Below are 20,039 nucleotides of genomic sequence, written 5' to 3' on the forward strand. Positions count from 1 at the left end.
TCTGGTGGACTTGAAGGTGTGATGGTTGTGAAAACCTCTTCCCACACTCTACACACTGGTAGGGCTTCTCTCCAGTATGTATCCTCTGGTGGACTTGAAGGTGTGATGGTTGTGAAAAACTCTTCCCACAGTCTACACACTGGTAGGGCTTCTCTCCAGTATGTGTCCTCTGGTGGACTTGAAGGTATGATGCTTGTGAAAAACTCTTCCCACACTCTACACACTGGTAGGGCTTCTCTCCAGTATGTATCATTTGGTGTTTTTTAAGGTCTGATCTTTGTGTAAAACTCTTCCCACACTCTACACACTGGTAGGGCTTCTCTCCAGTATGTGTCCTCTGGTGGACTTTAAGGTGTGATGTTTGTGAGAATCTCCTCCCACACTCTACACACTGGTAGGGCTTCTTTCCAGCACGTAGCGTCTGATGTGACTGAAGGGTTTCTACTTGTCTAAAGCTCTTGAATTGGAATGTGTCTTCAGATGTGTTTTTGTGTCTTCTGATGATTTTACTTCCATCTGTAGTTAAAATAAACCCATTAAAATATAATTCACATTCAAGCATTAACCATATAGACTAAAAGTAACTAATTAAGTCTTTATTAAAAAAAAAAAAAGTAAAAAAAATAAAAAGTGAAGTGATTGTCACATGTGATACACAGCAGCACAGCACACGGTGCACACAGTGAAATTTGTCCTCTGCATTTATCCCATCACCCTGAGTGAGCAGTGGGCCGCCATGACAGGCGCCTGGGGAGCAGTGTGGGGGGACGGTGCTTTGCTCAGTGACACCTCAGTGGCACCTTGGCGGATCGGGATTCGAACCGGCAACCTTCTGATTACAGGGCCGCTTCCTTAACCGCTAGGCCACCACTGCCACATGTCACAACTACTTATTTATGATATTGTATTCATTTTATTTATTTCAATTATTTTGGGGCAGTGGTGGCCTGGCGGTTAAGGAAGCGGCCCCGTAATCAGAAGGTTGCAGGTCCCCACACACTGCTCACCGGGCGCCTGTCATGGTGCCCACTGCTCACCAAGAGTGATGGTTAAATACAGAGGACACATTTTGTTGTGTCCCCGTGTCCTCAATGACAATCACTTCGCTTTCACTTTACATTTACAGCATTCATTTAGCACTTCACTTCTATATGAAATTTAACACCCAAATATGGTTGCTAGTGTGACCGGGACACACTAGTGAAATACCATATCATTTACATTTACAGCATTTACCAGACGTCCTTATCCAGAGCGACTTACAGTCAGTAGTTACAGGGACAGTCCCCCCCTGGAGACACTCAGGGTTAATTGTCCTGCTCAGGGACACAATGGCAGTAAGGGGGGTTTGAACCTGGGTCTTCTGGTTCATAGGAGAGTGTGTTATCCACTATGCTACTACCACCCATGTTCATGATGCTGATTTTACTTCACTCACCAGAAGAGATGGAGACGTTCTTCTCGTCACTTCCTGTTGGTTCCAGAGTTTTATCGTGTTCCAGTCGTGTAAGAACAACTGATAACATCTTCAGTGGAACGTGTGTGTTGTTCTGGACCACAGTCCTGGTCTCAGTGGACGACAGAGACAGACTGGGATCCATCCTGGAAACCTGGGACAAAGTGGGAGACGTTTCACTCACCAACAGCAACAATTAGGATGGTTGGAAGTTGGACATAATTTACTCCGACTTTTCGTATTTAAATACGATTGTGGGTCAGAGTTCGAAAAGGCTCAACAAATATAGACACAGTGTGAGCACTAAAGGTGAAAGGCAGCAGAAACCATTGTGAATTGTTATTTATCAGAGCATTTTCATCCATTTTAAAACTATTTGACGCCTATCAACACTGAAAGACACCAGATGTGAAGGAAAGTGAAGGAAAATATATTAATGTGGCTTAGTATTTTCACACTCGGATTCTACTGTTAAAAATTATATTGTGTTGCACTCGTCAAAAAGAATAAAGCGGCGTCTGGTGAAGAAAAGCGCGTTAAATCGCTCAGAAAAACGCAACAAGTAAACCGGACGTTCGTGTTTGCTGGCCGCTAATTTATCGCGTTGGAGCCCGATTAAAATCATAGAAATTGAGCCCGAAGCGACACGACGTAGCGCGAATAAAAACGAGTGTTTTAATCACCTCGAAAAGCCGGAGAGGGAAAGATGTCGCCCGGTCACCCCAGTAAAAGTCCCAGCGGGGAGCAGGAAGTATCTGAAAGGGCTTTAAACACCAGGAAGAGCAGCGTGAAGAGAAGCGGGAGACGCGGTCGCGGCGGGCTGTTCACTTTCACCAGGACTCGGCTCAGTGGACGGCGATCCGGTTCGCGGTTAGTTCGGCTCTGATTCGGTTCTTCGGAATTGTCCGTGATCCGCGTAGAAACGACCCACGCAGGACCCTGCAGGAAAACGCCACGGAACAGGAAGTAGAACCCCGTTTCCTGTCCTGGAGAGCAGTGACATGCAACTCGATTTTCCTGAAGTGATTCATTTTCGTTTTCTCCAGCCCTCCGATTCTGAAAAAAAAATCATACATCAGTTTCTGTGAAGATGTGTGTGTACCAACCAAGACCTTCTGCACATACAACAACAATAAACCTTGGTTCAGTCCCAAACTGCAGCATCTTCGCCAGGCCAAGGAGGAGGCCTACAGAAGTGGTGTCAGGGTCCTGTACATGCAAGCCAGGAACACGCTGACCAAGGAGATCAAAGTGGCTAAAAGAAGCTACTCTGAGAACCTGAAAGAACGTTTCTCAGTCCTGTAAGAGTTCACCAGCTACAGACAACCCCCACCCCCTGTACCAGCAAACAAAGACCTGGCAGAAGATCTTAACACCTTCTACTGCAGGTTTGAGAGGGACAGATTCACACCCTTGATCCCCATCACACCTCTCTCCCCCCTCCCCTTCCCCTGGAACTCAGGGGATGTGCGTCGGCTGTTCCAGAAACAGAAGACTTGGAAAGACAGTGTCTCCCCCTCCTGTCTCAAAGCCTGTATTGAACAGCTCTTCAACAGATCCCTGGAGCCGTGTGAAGTTCCCACCTGCTTCAAACACTCCAGCATTATTCTAGTCCCCAAGAAACCCACCATCACTGGTCTGAATGACCACAGACCTGTCGCCTTGACGTCTGTGGTCTTTGAATGACTTTGAACATTTTAGCCCATCTGAAGAACATCACGGGACACCTGCTGGACCCCCTGCAGTTTGCCTACAGGGCAAACAGGTCGGTGGATGATGTAGTGAATATGGGGCTGCATTACATCCTGCAACATCTCGACCACCCAGGACTACAGCTCGGAATTCAACACCATTGTGCCTGAACTCCTTACCTCAGCGTGTCACCTGCTACCTTTCAGTGGATCACCAGCTTCCTGGTGCTGCAAGTGAGGGGGGGGGGATCACTACTGGAACACGGTCCCTCAGTCCTGGTGCCCCTAGAGGATGTGTCCTCTCCCCACTGCTCTTCTGCCTCTACACCAACGACTGCACCTCAAGGAACCGGCTGGTACTCTGGTGCAGTCAACACAACCTGGAGCTGAACATGCTCAAGAGTGTGGAGATGAAAGCGGACTTCAGGAGACATCCCTCAACATTGCTCCCCCTCACCATATCAGACAGCCCAGTGTCTATTGTGGAGACCTTCAAGTTCCTGGGGAAGCACAGTTGTGGAGGAAAACTGTATGACCTGAACTTCTCACGTGTTATCTGACCAACACCTGTGGTCATGAAATAATTAGAAGACAACTGTGTATCTTATAAGGAAGGTTCTGTGACCTTGATGGGCGCCATCTGGGATGAGCTTGTGTTTTGACATTGTATGTCCCGTGGTATAAAAGCTGTGAACTGCTATCAGGGGATGGGCGTTCTTCTTGCGAGTTCCCCCCCATGGCCATGGTAAATAAACTTGGAAAATCAATTCAATTGACTTCCTTTATTGCAGCTCCCCAGACGGGAAATTTTCAAACCACAATTGGCGTGAATCCGCCAGGACCTGACCGGAGGGGCTGATCACCCTAGGTCACCAAGACGCATCTCCAAAACCTTGTTTTAGAGTTTCAGAGTGTCTGGGGCTGCGGTCAGCGTCCTTGGCCGATTCCGCCAGGAGATTCCTTTTTTTTGTCGTCTGGGGACACGAACACGGTGAGCTAAAATATTCCACCTCTCAAACATTTAATTAAAACTGTAGAATCTAGAAGATGAAGAAATCCAAAACCAAAATGATAAGATAAATTGCATATTTGCTTTATTCTGTAGTCGGCTGAATTGATCCAAGTGAGGGGGTTTGAAACCAGTACCCTGGTGCTGGGGGGCAAGAACAGGTTTAAAGTCCTGTGAGCTAAAATTAAGGTGTGAGATAAGACCGGATTTTTATGAGGGGCCGTATAGGACCGTGGAGGACCGGAGTTCTGATGAGTTCCATCACCGGGTGGATGGCAGCGCTGTTAAGAGGCGGGGTTCGCGTTTCTCTAACTTCCTGTCGTATACTCGTCAACCCTGCATTGTCAGCTTTCGCCTGCTGCTCCAGCCTCTGTGTGTGTGTGTGTGTGTGTGAGTGTCTGCACACATTGGCAGACCTTATCTCTCTCTCTCTCTCTCTGGTGTGTGTGTGTGAGGCGCCTCCCTCTCTCTCTCTCGTTTTGTTTTGGGACTGAACTCTTAGCAATAGATTTTACCGTCTGGGCATCAGCACAGCGATTTACAGCGGGTTTCAACCTTATTAGGCTTTAAAGGGAATATGGGAAAATATTTTTCATTTTGTGGAATTTGTTTTGTTTTTTCTTTCTGAGAGTTTTAAAACTAAGTTTGTGGAAAGCTGGGAAAATTATAAGTATAAATATATATAACACCTAAACTGTGCAATTTTAAATGCATTTTGTACCATTGTATGTGCACTTTGGGTTCTTTTTTCTGGTTTTGACTTTATTTTATTTAAGAAAGGAGACTTCCCAACGGCTGCACTGTTTGCCTCTGCTCCTGTGTCTTTGAATCCCCCTTTTGCAGAACTCTTGGGCTGCAGGCCGTCCAGAATCTGAAGCTCCACCCTTCCACCCTGAAAAACCATCATGACCCCTGCTGGAGCAACAGAAACCACCACAGCACGATGACGTCACTGCTTCAACTCCACAGGAGAAACCCACCATCAGAGCAGCTGACCCATTCTCTCCTCCCAAGACTTGTTCAGGCGCCACCTACGAGTTGGATGCCTCACTATCATCTGGACAATCAGGACCCTCAACTATAACCCTCCCCATGGACGACTGAAGATCTTCTGAACTCTTATAAGCACCTCCCAAAGGCAAATCGAGGGGGTGCAGCCATGTCCAGAGCCGTGAATGATTTCATCAGAGAATTCACACAGACATCCACCAAAAGGGCTCGAGTCCTGCTACAGACTGACGTTGTGCACCACATCCAGGCCAGACAGGTTGAAGCAAGGGTCAAGAAAGACAAAAACCAAAAAAATGAAACTCACCCCACATCATGGCACGGCCGCCAACAGAGCAAGAAACAGTGTGATATGAGCTTCTGCTGTGGCCAAAGCAGACATTGGGCGCTCCAGATGAAGGCGCGGCCGCAGTCCTGGTGGCAGTTTCAAATAAGGTCCTGCACATCTACACTGACCTACACTGACACTCATGCTGAATACGAAGACACATTCCACACTCTCCCCAAACACACACTGATACACACATACACTCCCTGCACTCCCTCTGAGAAGTACTTTTTTCATTGTTGATTGTAGTGCAGCCATGTAAAAAAAATCTGATTTGCCTGTGTGAAGCACAGTGGAAGATATATTGACCCAAAAAAAAGGCTTCACATTTATATTGTACTTTGGCTTTTATTTTATTGTGTTGCCAATATGATGTTGTGTTGCCAATATGATGCTGTATTTAAATTTTTTTTCATGATTTAAATGATAGCATTGAGATGACGACATTGTTCTGCTTATAACTTGTGCTGTGCCCTTTTTGTTTCCTTGAACCCAGACCAAGAGCATTTAAAAATATATATATATTTTACCTGACAAGTTGCCCACATGTTTCACTGGTTAAAATCATGTTGTGACACAACTGACTGGACTGATTTTTTTTTTTGTTGTCTAAGATCTGTCTATTTACAGTTCTTTCTCCATCTGACCCCCCTGAATTGGCTGCAATCCCTGCTTCTGTCTGGGCCACTCACAAACACGATGTTGGCTTAATAAAAAACTGCGAGCCCCTTGTTGTGACCCCAAAGTCTCACCACCGCCCACGCAGGGCACAGTAGACCAGAAGACCAGAAGCCATAGCAGGCATTCGTCCGGTGTTCGAAGCCTTTTTAAAGGCAGGAATTATTGTGCCATGTAATGACTCCCCTGTTAACACTCCTATTCTTCCTATGAAGAAATACAGGCCCCCTAACCCTAACTCTAGAGTGACAAACATGTTATTTTTTAACAAATTATCACAAAACAACGCAAAACCAAAGATAAATAATAAATAATATGGAGTGTAACACCTGTTACGTCCCGTGATCATGTGATGTGTGGTTTGTATGTTCTGTCTTGTTGGTGTTTTTTCCTTTTTGTAGGAGGAGCCTGTAATTTACGGAACTCCTCCCAGATCTGACGCTGATTCGCGCACCCATCGGAGTGATGTCGTTAAAGACGGCGTGCTGCGACGAGGAGGGGGGACGGAAGGAGAGAGGGAGACGAGAGGGAAAATACGCAGGACAGATGCCCTGTTCACATTTGAGTCTACCCGGTGCTTTTCGTGGCCTGACTGGGTGTCAAGGCGTGACTTGTTTTGTTTTATTAATTATTAAAAATCACTTAGTTCCAACGGTTGTGACGTTTCCCTCCCTCTTTCTAATTGTTCACGTTCCTGACCTAGACCAGGACGTAACACACCTGACACTAGAAATTTAACACACACACACAGCAACAGTACTGCATAACACCGATAATGGCAGGGTTTTCAAGGTTTTTTTTTTGTTTATTCCAGTATCATTCGTTACCTAAAATGAACAAACCGGTCTCGAAGTCGAGTAGATGACTCTGCATTCCTGGACTATATCACTAACCGACCACAGTATGTGAGAACTCAAGGCTGTGTGTCAGACACCGTTGTCTGCAGTACGGGGGCCCCGCAGGGAACGGTTCTGTCACTTGACAGTCGGAACGTAACTTGATGTCGAGACGATCACCGATCGATTGTTCATGCTTAGTTTGCCAGATGAATTTATTGGCATTGAAAAATGTTTCTGTGATTGAAATGGAAAAGCTGATCCAATCTGAAAACCAGACGGTACAGTGCAGTACTTCACATCCCTGTGGTCTCACCACAGACGGCTTCAGCTGTGAACATTCTCCACTCCTGAATGTTCACTTGTGCCACCTTAGAAAACCACCTCTTTTGTCCAAATGGCATTTGTCTGGAGATGGATCCTGCCACTCCACTGGCAATAACCGTCCTGTTTTCCAGATTCAGATAGTTGCGTTTTCTCCCATATTTTGAAACAATTTTTAACCAGCCTCAAATGTTTATCTCAAAATGCTAATAATGCTAAATACTTAATACAAGATAATGAGAATCATTCTTTATCCCCCTTGTGATTACTGTATGAACAAGACTTTATAGCTTAAAATATTTGACCTTTCTTAAGGACAGAAGCAAAATAATAAAGTTTTATCTTATCTTAAAACCATCAGATGATGTGAAGCACTGATAACACAAACTACAGATCCCATCATGCAGCGCTTCAGTTGCCTCGCTGAACACAATCTCATAATGTAGTGTGCACTTTGCTGACAAACTGAGCGCACTACGCACCGACTTCGCACAGCGTTCAAGCTGCTTCACAACCCATTTGCCATCAATGTGAAAACTATACAGATTCAGATGTAGCTGATTGAGCTGCGGTGTAAAGATTGTGTTCAGCAAAGCAACCGAAGCACTGCATTATGGGATCTGTAGTTTGTGTTTATCAGTGCTTCATATCGCAGGGCTATAAGAAGAGATCTATATAACTAAAAGAAAATGTATTTTTGTTCTACTAGCTGCGTGTACTGACTGGGTTAAATAGACCAGCTTTGATCCTGCATACTCTTTTGGTATTTACTCTTTTTTTATTTATAATGATGAAATGAACCACATAATTTACGGTGAGTTTTGAACTAAATGCACTACAACTGAGAGGTAGATTACTATTGCAGTTACTGTATATATGGATATATCGTATGTAAAATATACCAATGTTACAGAAAAAAACAAATGAGATTGGAGTTTTCTCTCATGTTCCCTCTGATGGAGAAAGGAGATCTTTATACTGAACATCGTTCTCCACAGATCAAACAGATCGTCCTGCCCCTGATACCAAAATGCAGTGGTCACCAGTCCACCACATGACTGTCCCCTCTTGGAAATTCAGGCTAATTGTAGACCTTTTTGCCACCTGGTGATGATCCTGGATTCAGAGTATGTGTCCTCTGGTGGACTTTAAGGTTTGATGCTTGTGAAAAATTCTTCCCACACTCTACACACTGGTAGGGCTTCTCTCCAGTATGTCTCCTCTGGTGGACTTTAAAGGTTGCTGCATGTGTAAATCTCTTCCCACACTCTACACACTGGTAGGGCTTCTCGCCAGTATGTGTCCTCTGGTGGGACTGAAGGTTTGATGCATGTGAAAATCTCTTCCCACAGTGTCCACACTGGTAGGACTTCTCTCCAGTATGTATCCTCTGGTGGACTTTAAGGGATGATGCTAGTGAAAAACTCTTCACACAGTCAACACAGTGGTAGGGCTTCTCTCCAGTATGTGTCCTCTGGTGTTCTTTAAAAACTTAATTCCTTGGTATAATGATCACACACGCTCGCTTAAGAAGACCGCCCGGAAATTAGAACGCAAATGGCGTCAAAGTAAATTAAACATATTCCGAATAGCTTGGAAGGAGAGCCTACTTAACTATATGAAGGCTCTTAGCGCGGCTCGATCAACATATCTGTCCTCGTTAATTGACAAAAACAAAAATAATCCCAGATTCCTGTTTAAAACTATAGCCAAACTAACCAGGAATAAGACAGAAACGGATACTACCACTCAATATCATCATAGTAGCGATGATTTTATGAATTTCTTTAATACTAAAATTGTTGCGAATAGAGAGAAGATTAAAAGCACAACAAATAGCTCCGCCGATATTTCCATGAAAAATAATCTTCTAATAGACCACCGATTAGAACGATTCAACCCTATTAAAGAGCATGAATTAATCGAATTAATCTCGTCGTCAAATCAATGTACTTGCGCTTTTGGATCCGATTCCAACAAGGTTCCTTAAGCAAATAGCACCTAATATTATAAATTCTATCCTCAAAATTATTAACTCGTCGCTTAGCGTCGGCCACGTACCAAGTTCGTTCAAGGTAGCAGTCATTAGACCCCTGATTAAAAAGCCGGATCTTGATCGCAGTCAGCTTTCAAATTATAGACCAATATCCAACCTTCCGTTCATATCAAAAATCTTAGAAAAAGTCGTAGCCCAGCAGCTGAGTGCATACCTAGACTGTAACAACATCCACGAAGTATATCAATCAGGATTTAGACCTCATCATAGCACTGAGACAGTACCGGGCCACTGTAGCACCAATATACCACTATCACCACATATTTCAGTATCGGTCATACAGTGCAACCGTCTGTCACTGCTTCTGTTTGTTTTTCTCCGAGACACGGAATCAAGCACCCAGACTACTGGCAGACCCCAGTGAAGAGACCAGCAAATAAATCCTGGTTCCTGACAACTGCTTAACAAGGACATACCATGAAACAAACCAGAGGGTCACCACAGCCACCACCACTGTTCCAACTACAGTTATAGGGATCTTCAAATGGACCATTATGGACACGTAATCTAGACCATGACACTGACTACATCCTGGACTTCTCCAACCCTACAACTGTAGGACTTATTATTATATCATCCCCAACCCTGCACTGACACCATTTGCAGGCTCACTCTACCCTGGAAGGGGGTCCCTCTCTGTATCACTCCTTCCCAAGGTTTCTTCTTTTCTTTTTTTTCTCTCTCCTAGAGTTTTTTTTGTGTGGAGTTTTTCCTTGTGTGCAGAAGGGTCAAGTGTGGGGGGTGTCAAATGTAGGGCCTGTCAAAGCCCATTGAGACATACTGTATGTGATTTTGGACTATATAAGAAATAAATGTTGTTGTTGTTCATTAAAGGTTGTTGCATGTGTAAAACTCTTCCCACACTCTACACACTGGTAGGGCTTCTCGACAGTATGTGCCCTCTGGTGCGACTGAAGGTTTGATGCTTGTGAAAATCTCTTCCCACAGTGTCCACACTGGTAGGACTTCTCTCCAGAATGTATCCTCTGGTGGACTTTAAGGGATGATGCTCGTGAAAAACTCTTCCCACAGTCTACACACTGGTAGGGTTTCTCTCCAGTATGTATCCTCTGGTGTTCTTTAAAGGTTGTTGCATGTGTAAAACTCTTCCCACACTCTACACACTGGTACGGCTTCTCTCCAGTATGTGTCCTCTGGTGGACTTGAAGGTGTGATGAATGTGAAAAACTCTTCCCACACTCTACACACTGGTATGGCTTCTCTCCAGTATGTATCTTCTGGTGGGACTGAAGGTGTGATGAATGTGAAAAACTCTTCCCACACTCTACACACTGGTATGGCTTCTCTCCAGTATGTATCCTCTGGTGGACTTGAAGGTGTGATGGTTGTGAAAAACTCTTCCCACAGTCTACACACTGGTAGGGCTTCTCTCCAGTGTGTGTCCTCTGGTGGGACTGAAGGGTTGATGCTTGTGAAAAACTCTTCCCACAGTCTACACACTGGTAGGGCTTCTCTCCAGTATGTCTCCTCTGGTGGACTTTAAGGTTTGATGCTAGTGAAAAACTCTTCCCACAGTCTACACACTGGTAGGACTTCTCTCCAGTATGTGTCCTCTGGTGGACTTGAAGGTGTGATGGTAGTAAAAACCTCTTCCCACACTCTACACACTGGTAGGGCTTCTCTCCAGTATGTATCCTCTGGTGGACTTTAAGGGATGATGCTCGTGAAAACCTCTTCCCACAGTCTACACACTGGTAGGACTTCTCTCCAGTATGTGTCCTCTGGTGGACTTGAAGGTGTGATGGTAGTAAAAACCTCTTCCCACACTCTACACACTGGTAGGGCTTCTCTCCAGTATGTATCCTCTGGTGGACTTTAAGGGATGATGCATGTGAAAAACTCTTCCTGCACTCTACACACTGGTATGGCTTCTCTCCAGTATGTGTCCTCTGGTGGACTTGAAGGTGTGATGGTTGTGAAAACCTCTTCCCACACTCTACACACTGGTAGGACTTCTCTCCAGTATGTATCCTCTGGTGGACTTGAAGGTGTGATGGTTGTGAAAATCTCTTCCCACAGTCTACACACTGGTAGGGCTTCTCTCCAGTATGTATCCTCTGGTGGACTTGAAGGTATGATGCTTGTGAAAACCTCTTCCCACAGTCTACACACTGGTAGGACTTCTCTCCAGTATGTATCCTCTGGTGGACTTTAAGGTATGATGCTTGTGAAAACCTCTTCCCACAGTCTACACACTGGTAGGACTTCTCTCCAGTATGTATCCTCTGGTGGACTTTAAGGGATGATGCATGTGAAAAACTCTTCCTGCACTCTACACACTGGTAGGACTTCTCTCCAGTATGTGTCCTCTGGTGGACTTGAAGGTGTGATGGTTGTGAAAACCTCTTCCCACACTCTACACACTGGTAGGACTTCTCTCCAGTATGTATCCTCTGGTGGACTTGAAGGTGTGATGGTTGTGAAAATCTCTTCCCACAGTCTACACACTGGTAGGGCTTCTCTCCAGTATGTATCCTCTGGTGGACTTGAAGGTATGATGCTTGTGAAAAACTCTTCCCACACTCTACACACTGGTAGGGCTTCTCTCCAGTATGTATCATTTGGTGTTTTTTAAGGTCTGATCTTTGTGTAAAACTCTTCCCACACTCTACACACTGGTAGGGCTTCTCTCCAGTATGTGTCCTCTGGTGGACTTTAAGGTGTGATGTTTGTGAGAATCTCCTCCCACACTCTACACACTGGTAGGGCTTCTTTCCAGCACGTAGCGTCTGATGTGACTGAAGGGTTTCTACTTGTCTAAAGCTCTTGAATTGGAATGTGTCTTCAGATGTGTTTTTGTGTCTTCTGATGATTTTACTTCCATCTGTAGTTAAAATAAACCCATTAAAATATAATTCACATTCAAGCATTAACCATATAGACTAAAAGTAACTAATTAAGTCTTTATTAAAAAAAAAAAAAGTAAAAAAAATAAAAAGTGAAGTGATTGTCACATGTGATACACAGCAGCACAGCACACGGTGCACACAGTGAAATTTGTCCTCTGCATTTATCCCATCACCCTGAGTGAGCAGTGGGCCGCCATGACAGGCGCCTGGGGAGCAGTGTGGGGGGACGGTGCTTTGCTCAGTGACACCTCAGTGGCACCTTGGCGGATCGGGATTCGAACCGGCAACCTTCTGATTACAGGGCCGCTTCCTTAACCGCTAGGCCACCACTGCCACATGTCACAACTACTTATTTATGATATTGTATTCATTTTATTTATTTCAATTATTTTGGGGCAGTGGTGGCCTGGCGGTTAAGGAAGCGGCCCCGTAATCAGAAGGTTGCAGGTCCCCACACACTGCTCACCGGGCGCCTGTCATGGTGCCCACTGCTCACCAAGAGTGATGGTTAAATACAGAGGACACATTTTGTTGTGTCCCCGTGTCCTCAATGACAATCACTTCGCTTTCACTTACATTTACAGCATTCATTTAGCACTTCACTTCTATATGAAATTTAACACCCAAATATGGTTGCTAGTGTGACCGGGACACACTAGTGAAATACCATATCATTTACATTTACAGCATTTACCAGACGTCCTTATCCAGAGCGACTTACAGTCAGTAGTTACAGGGACAGTCCCCCCCTGGAGACACTCAGGGTTAATTGTCCTGCTCAGGGACACAATGGCAGTAAGGGGGGTTTGAACCTGGGTCTTCTGGTTCATAGGAGAGTGTGTTATCCACTATGCTACTACCACCCATGTTCATGATGCTGATTTTACTTCACTCACCAGAAGAGATGGAGACGTTCTTCTCGTCACTTCCTGTTGGTTCCAGAGTTTTATCGTGTTCCAGTCGTGTAAGAACAACTGATAACATCTTCAGTGGAACGTGTGTGTTGTTCTGGACCACAGTCCTGGTCTCAGTGGACGACAGAGACAGACTGGGATCCATCCTGGAAACCTGGGACAAAGTGGGAGACGTTTCACTCACCAACAGCAACAATTAGGATGGTTGGAAGTTGGACATAATTTACTCCGACTTTTCGTATTTAAATACGATTGTGGGTCAGAGTTCGAAAAGGCTCAACAAATATAGACACAGTGTGAGCACTAAAGGTGAAAGGCAGCAGAAACCATTGTGAATTGTTATTTATCAGAGCATTTTCATCCATTTTAAAACTATTTGACGCCTATCAACACTGAAAGACACCAGATGTGAAGGAAAGTGAAGGAAAATATATTAATGTGGCTTAGTATTTTCACACTCGGATTCTACTGTTAAAAATTATATTGTGTTGCACTCGTCAAAAAGAATAAAGCGGCGTCTGGTGAAGAAAAGCGCGTTAAATCGCTCAGAAAAACGCAACAAGTAAACCGGACGTTCGTGTTTGCTGGCCGCTAATTTATCGCGTTGGAGCCCGATTAAAATCATAGAAATTGAGCCCGAAGCGACACGACGTAGCGCGAATAAAAACGAGTGTTTTAATCACCTCGAAAAGCCGGAGAGGGAAAGATGTCGCCCGGTCACCCCAGTAAAAGTCCCAGCGGGGAGCAGGAAGTATCTGAAAGGGCTTTAAACACCAGGAAGAGCAGCGTGAAGAGAAGCGGGAGACGCGGTCGCGGCGGGCTGTTCACTTTCACCAGGACTCGGCTCAGTGGACGGCGATCCGGTTCGCGGTTAGTTCGGCTCTGATTCGGTTCTTCGGAATTGTCCGTGATCCGCGTAGAAACGACCCACGCAGGACCCTGCAGGAAAACGCCACGGAACAGGAAGTAGAACCCCGTTTCCTGTCCTGGAGAGCAGTGACATGCAACTCGATTTTCCTGAAGTGATTCATTTTCGTTTTCTCCAGCCCTCCGATTCTGAAAAAAAAATCATACATCAGTTTCTGTGAAGATGTGTGTGTACCAACCAAGACCTTCTGCACATACAACAACAATAAACCTTGGTTCAGTCCCAAACTGCAGCATCTTCGCCAGGCCAAGGAGGAGGCCTACAGAAGTGGTGTCAGGGTCCTGTACATGCAAGCCAGGAACACGCTGACCAAGGAGATCAAAGTGGCTAAAAGAAGCTACTCTGAGAACCTGAAAGAACGTTTCTCAGTCCTGTAAGAGTTCACCAGCTACAGACAACCCCCACCCCCTGTACCAGCAAACAAAGACCTGGCAGAAGATCTTAACACCTTCTACTGCAGGTTTGAGAGGGACAGATTCACACCCTTGATCCCCATCACACCTCTCTCCCCCCCTCCCCTTCCCCTGGAACTCAGGGGATGTGCGTCGGCTGTTCCAGAAACAGAAGACTTGGAAAGACAGTGTCTCCCCCTCCTGTCTCAAAGCCTGTATTGAACAGCTCTTCAACAGATCCCTGGAGCCGTGTGAAGTTCCCACCTGCTTCAAACACTCCAGCATTATTCTAGTCCCCAAGAAACCCACCATCACTGGTCTGAATGACCACAGACCTGTCGCCTTGACGTCTGTGGTCTTTGAATGACTTTGAACATTTTAGCCCATCTGAAGAACATCACGGGACACCTGCTGGACCCCCTGCAGTTTGCCTACAGGGCAAACAGGTCGGTGGATGATGTAGTGAATATGGGGCTGCATTACATCCTGCAACATCTCGACCACCCAGGACTACAGCTCGGAATTCAACACCATTGTGCCTGAACTCCTTACCTCAGCGTGTCACCTGCTACCTTTCAGTGGATCACCAGCTTCCTGGTGCTGCAAGTGAGGGGGGGGGGATCACTACTGGAACACGGTCCCTCAGTCCTGGTGCCCCTAGAGGATGTGTCCTCTCCCCACTGCTCTTCTGCCTCTACACCAACGACTGCACCTCAAGGAACCGGCTGGTACTCTGGTGCAGTCAACACAACCTGGAGCTGAACATGCTCAAGAGTGTGGAGATGAAAGCGGACTTCAGGAGACATCCCTCAACATTGCTCCCCCTCACCATATCAGACAGCCCAGTGTCTATTGTGGAGACCTTCAAGTTCCTGGGGAAGCACAGTTGTGGAGGAAAACTGTATGACCTGAACTTCTCACGTGTTATCTGACCAACACCTGTGGTCATGAAATAATTAGAAGACAACTGTGTATCTTATAAGGAAGGTTCTGTGACCTTGATGGGCGCCATCTGGGATGAGCTTGTGTTTTGACATTGTATGTCCCGTGGTATAAAAGCTGTGAACTGCTATCAGGGGATGGGCGTTCTTCTTGCGAGTTCCCCCCATGGCCATGGTAAATAAACTTGGAAAATCAATTCAATTGACTTCCTTTATTGCAGCTCCCCAGACGGGAAATTTTCAAACCACAATTGGCGTGAATCCGCCAGGACCTGACCGGAGGGGCTGATCACCCTAGGTCACCAAGACGCATCTCCAAAACCTTGTTTTAGAGTTTCAGAGTGTCTGGGGCTGCGGTCAGCGTCCTTGGCCGATTCCGCCAGGAGATTCCTTTTTTTTGTCGTCTGGGGACACGAACACGGTGAGCTAAAATATTCCACCTCTCAAACATTTAATTAAAACTGTAGAATCTAGAAGATGAAGAAATCCAAAACCAAAATGATAAGATAATTGCATATTTGCTTTATTCTGTAGTCGGCTGAATTGATCCAAGTGAGGGGGTTTGAAACCAGTACCCTGGTGCTGGGGGGCAAGAACAGGTTTAAAGTCCTGTGAGCTAAAATTAAGGTGTGAGATAAGACCGGATTTTTATGAGGGGCCGTATAGGACCGTGGAGGACCGGAGTTCTGATGAGTTCCATCACCGGGTGGATGGCAGCGCTGTTAAGAGGCGGGGTTCGCGTTTCTCTAACTTCCTGTCGTATACTCGTCAACCCTGCATTGTCAGCTTTCGCCTGCTGCTCCAGCCTCTGTGTGTGTGTGTGTGTGTGTGAGTGTCTGCACACATTGGCAGACCTTATCTCTCTCTCTCTCTCTCTCTGGTGTGGTGGTGTGAGGCGCCTCCCTCTCTCTCTCTCGTTTTGTTTTGGGACTGAACTCTTAGCAATAGATTTTACCGTCTGGGCATCAGCACAGCGATTTACAGCGGGTTCAACCTTATTAGGCTTTAAAGGGAATATGGGAAAATATTTTTCATTTGTGGAATTTGTTTTGTTTTTTCTTTCTGAGAGTTTTAAAACTAAGTTTGTGGAAAGCTGGGAAAATTATAAGTATAAATATATATAACACCTAAACTGTGCAATTTTAAATGCATTTTGTACATTGTATGTGCACTTTGGGTTCTTTTTTTCTGGTTTTGACTTTATTTTATTTAAGAAAGGAGACTTCCCAACGGCTGCACTGTTTGCCTCTGCTCCTGTGTCTTTGAATCCCCCTTTTGCAGAACTCTTGGGCTGCAGGCCGTCCAGAATCTGAAGCTCCACCCGTCCACCCTGAAAAACCATCATGACCCCTGCTGGAGCAACAGAAACCACCACAGCACGATGACGTCACTGCTTCAACTCCACAGGAGAAACCCACCATCAGAGCAGCTGCCCATTCTCTCCTCCCAAGACTTGTTCAGGCGCCACCTACGAGTTGGATGCCTCACTATCATCTGGACAATCAGGACCCTCAACTATAACCCTCCCCATGGACGACTGAAGATCTTCTGAACTCTTATAGCACCTCCCAAAGGCAAATCGAGGGGGTGCAGCCATGTCCAGAGCCGTGAATGATTTCATCAGAGAATTCACACAGACATCCACCAAAAGGGCTCGAGTCCTGCTACAGACTGACGTTGTGCACCACATCCAGGCCAGACAGGTTGAAGCAAGGGTCAAGAAAGACAAAAACCAAAAAAATGAAACTCACCCCAACATCATGGCACGGCCGCCAACAGAGCAAGAAACAGTGTGATATGAGCTTCTGCTGTGGCCAAAGCAGACATTGGGCGCTCCAGATGAAGGCGCGGCCCGCAGTCCTGGTGGCAGTTTTCAAATAAGGTCCTGCACATCTACACTGACCTACACTGACACTCATGCTGAATACGAAGACACATTCCACACTCTCCCCAAACACACACTGATACACACATACACTCCCCTGCACTCCCTCTGAGAAGTACTTTTTCATTGTTGATTGTAGTGCAGCCATGTAAAAAAATCTGATTTGCCTGTGTGAAGCACAGTGGAAGATATATTGACCCAAAAAAAGGCTTCACATTTATATTGTACTTTGGCTTTATTTTATTGTGTTGCCAATATGATGTTGTGTTGCCAATATGATGCTGTATTTAAATTTTTTTTCATGATTTAAATGATAGCATTGAGATGACGACATTGTTCTGCTTATAACTTGTGCTGTGCCCTTTTTGTTTCCTTGAACCCAGACCAAGAGCATTTAAAAATATATATATATTTTACCTGACAAGTTGCCCACATGTTTTCACTGGTTAAAATCATGTTGTGACACACTGACTGGACTGATTTTTTTTGTTGTCTAAGATCTGTCTATTTACAGTTCTTTCTCCATCTGACCCCCCTGAATTGGCTGCAATCCCTGCTTCTGTCTGGGCCACTCACAAACACGATGTTGGCTTAATAAAAAACTGCGAGCCCCTTGTTGTGACCCCAAAGTCTCAACCACCGCCCACGCAGGGCACAGTAGACCAGAAGACCAGAAGCCATAGCAGGCATTCGTCCGGTGTTCGAAGCCTTTTAAAGGCAGGAATTATGGTGCCATGTAATGACTCCCCTGTTAACACTCCTATTCTTCCTATGAAAGAAATACAGGCCCCCTAACCCTAACTCTAGAGTGACAAACATGTTATTTTTTAACAAATTATCACAAAACAACGCAAAACCAAAGATAAATAATAATATAATATGGAGTGTAACACCTGTTACGTCCCGTGATCATGTGAATGTGTGGTTTGTATGTTCTGTCTTGTTGGTGGTTTTTTCCTTTTTGTAGGAGGAGCCTGTAATTTACGGAACTCCTCCCAGATCTGACGCTTGATTCGCGCACCCATCGGAAGTGATGTCGTTAAAGACGGCGTGCTGCGACGAGGAGGGGGGGACGGAAGGAGAGAGGGAGACGAGAGGGAAAATACGCAGGACAGATGGCCCTGTTCACATTTGAGTCTACCCGGTGCTTTTCGTGGCCTGACTGGGTGTCAAGGCGTGACTTGTTTTGTTTTATTAATTATTAAAAATCACTTAGTTCCAACGGTTTGTGACGTTTCCCTCCCTCTTTCTAATTGTTCACGTTCCTGACCTAGACCAGGACGGAACACACCTGACACTAGAAATTTAACACACACACACAGCAACAGTACTGCATAACACCGATAATGGCAGAGGTTTTCAAGGTTTTTTTTTTGTTTATTCCAGTATCATTCGTTACCTAAAATGAACCAAACCGGTCTCGAAGTCGAGTAGATGACTCTGCATTCCTGGACTATATCACTAACCGACCACAGTATGTGAGAACTCAAGGCTGTGTGTCAGACACCGTTGTCTGCAGTACGGGGGCCCCGCAGGGAACGGTTCTGTCACTTGACAGTCGGAACGTAACTTGATGTCGAGACGATCACCGATCGATTGTTCATGCTTAGTTTGCCAGATGAATTTATTGGCATTGAAAAATGTTTCTTGTGATTGAAATGGAAAGCTGATCCAATCTGAAAACCAGACGGTACAGTGCAGTACTTCACATCCCTGTGGTCTCACCACAGACGGCTTCAGCTGTGAACATTCTCCACTCCTGAATGTTCACTTGTGCCACCTTAGAAACCACCTCTTTTGTCCAAATGGCATTGTCTGGAGATGGATCCTGCCACTCCACTGGCAATAACCGTCCTGTTTCCAGATTCAGATAGTTGCGTTTTCTCCCATATTTTGAAACAATTTTTAACCAGCCTCAAATGTTTATCTCTCAAAATGCTAATAATGCTAAATACTTATACAAGATAATGAGAATCATCTTTATCCCCCCTTGTGATTACTGTATGAACAAGACTTTATAGCTTAAAATATTTGACCTTTTCTAAGGACAGAAGCAAATAATAAAGGTTTTATTATCTTAAAACCATCAGATGATGTGAACGCACTGATAACACAAACTACAGATCCCATCATGCAGCGCTTCAGTTGCCTCGCTGAACACAATCTCATACTGTAGTGTGCACTTTGCTGACAAACTGAGCGCACTAGGCACCGACTTCGCACAAGCGTTCAAGCTGCTTCACAACCCATTTGCCATCAATGTGAAAACTATACAGATTCAGATGTAGCTGATCGAGCTGCGGTGTAAAGATTGTGTCAGCAAAGCAACCGAAGCACTGCATTATGGGATCTGTAGTTTGTGTTTATCAGTGCTTCATATCGCAGGGCTATAAGAAGAGATCTATATAACTAAAAGAAAATGTATTTTGGTTCTACTAGCTGCGTGTACTGACTGGGTTAATAGACCAGCTTTGATCCTGCATACTCTTTTGGTATTTACCTCTTTTTTTATTTATAATGATGAAATGAACCACATAATTTACGGTGAGTTTTGAACTAAATGCACTACAACTGAGAGGTAGATTACTATTGCAGTTACTGTATATATGGATATATCGTATGTAAAAATATACCAATGTTACAGAAAAAAACAAATGAGATTGGAGTTTTCTCTCATGTTCCCTCTGATGGAGAAAGGAGATCTTATACTGAACATCGTTCTC

The 20,039-nt window shown here is 45.1% G+C and overlaps 2 long non-coding RNA genes across 2 annotated transcripts; both read right to left on the reverse strand.

The window, feature by feature from the left end:
* Positions 1 to 280: 280 nt before the first annotated feature.
* Positions 281 to 2,445, reverse strand: LOC114776072 (uncharacterized). The gene is made up of 3 exons (XR_003745354.1): positions 2,140 to 2,445; positions 1,439 to 1,610; positions 281 to 516 (listed from the first exon to the last, which is right to left on the reverse strand). It is a non-coding gene; the product is annotated as an uncharacterized LOC114776072 (long non-coding RNA).
* A 9,550-nt stretch (positions 2,446 to 11,995) lies between these two features.
* LOC114776073 (uncharacterized) lies at positions 11,996 to 14,159 on the reverse strand. Its single transcript, XR_003745355.1, has 3 exons — positions 13,854 to 14,159; positions 13,153 to 13,324; positions 11,996 to 12,231 (listed from the first exon to the last, which is right to left on the reverse strand). It is a non-coding gene; the product is annotated as an uncharacterized LOC114776073 (long non-coding RNA).
* Positions 14,160 to 20,039: the final 5,880 nt, after the last annotated feature.

This window comes from Denticeps clupeoides, unplaced genomic scaffold (assembly GCF_900700375.1).
Source record: "Denticeps clupeoides unplaced genomic scaffold, fDenClu1.1, whole genome shotgun sequence".
In the NCBI taxonomy this organism is placed as follows: Eukaryota; Metazoa; Chordata; class Actinopteri; order Clupeiformes; family Denticipitidae; genus Denticeps; species Denticeps clupeoides.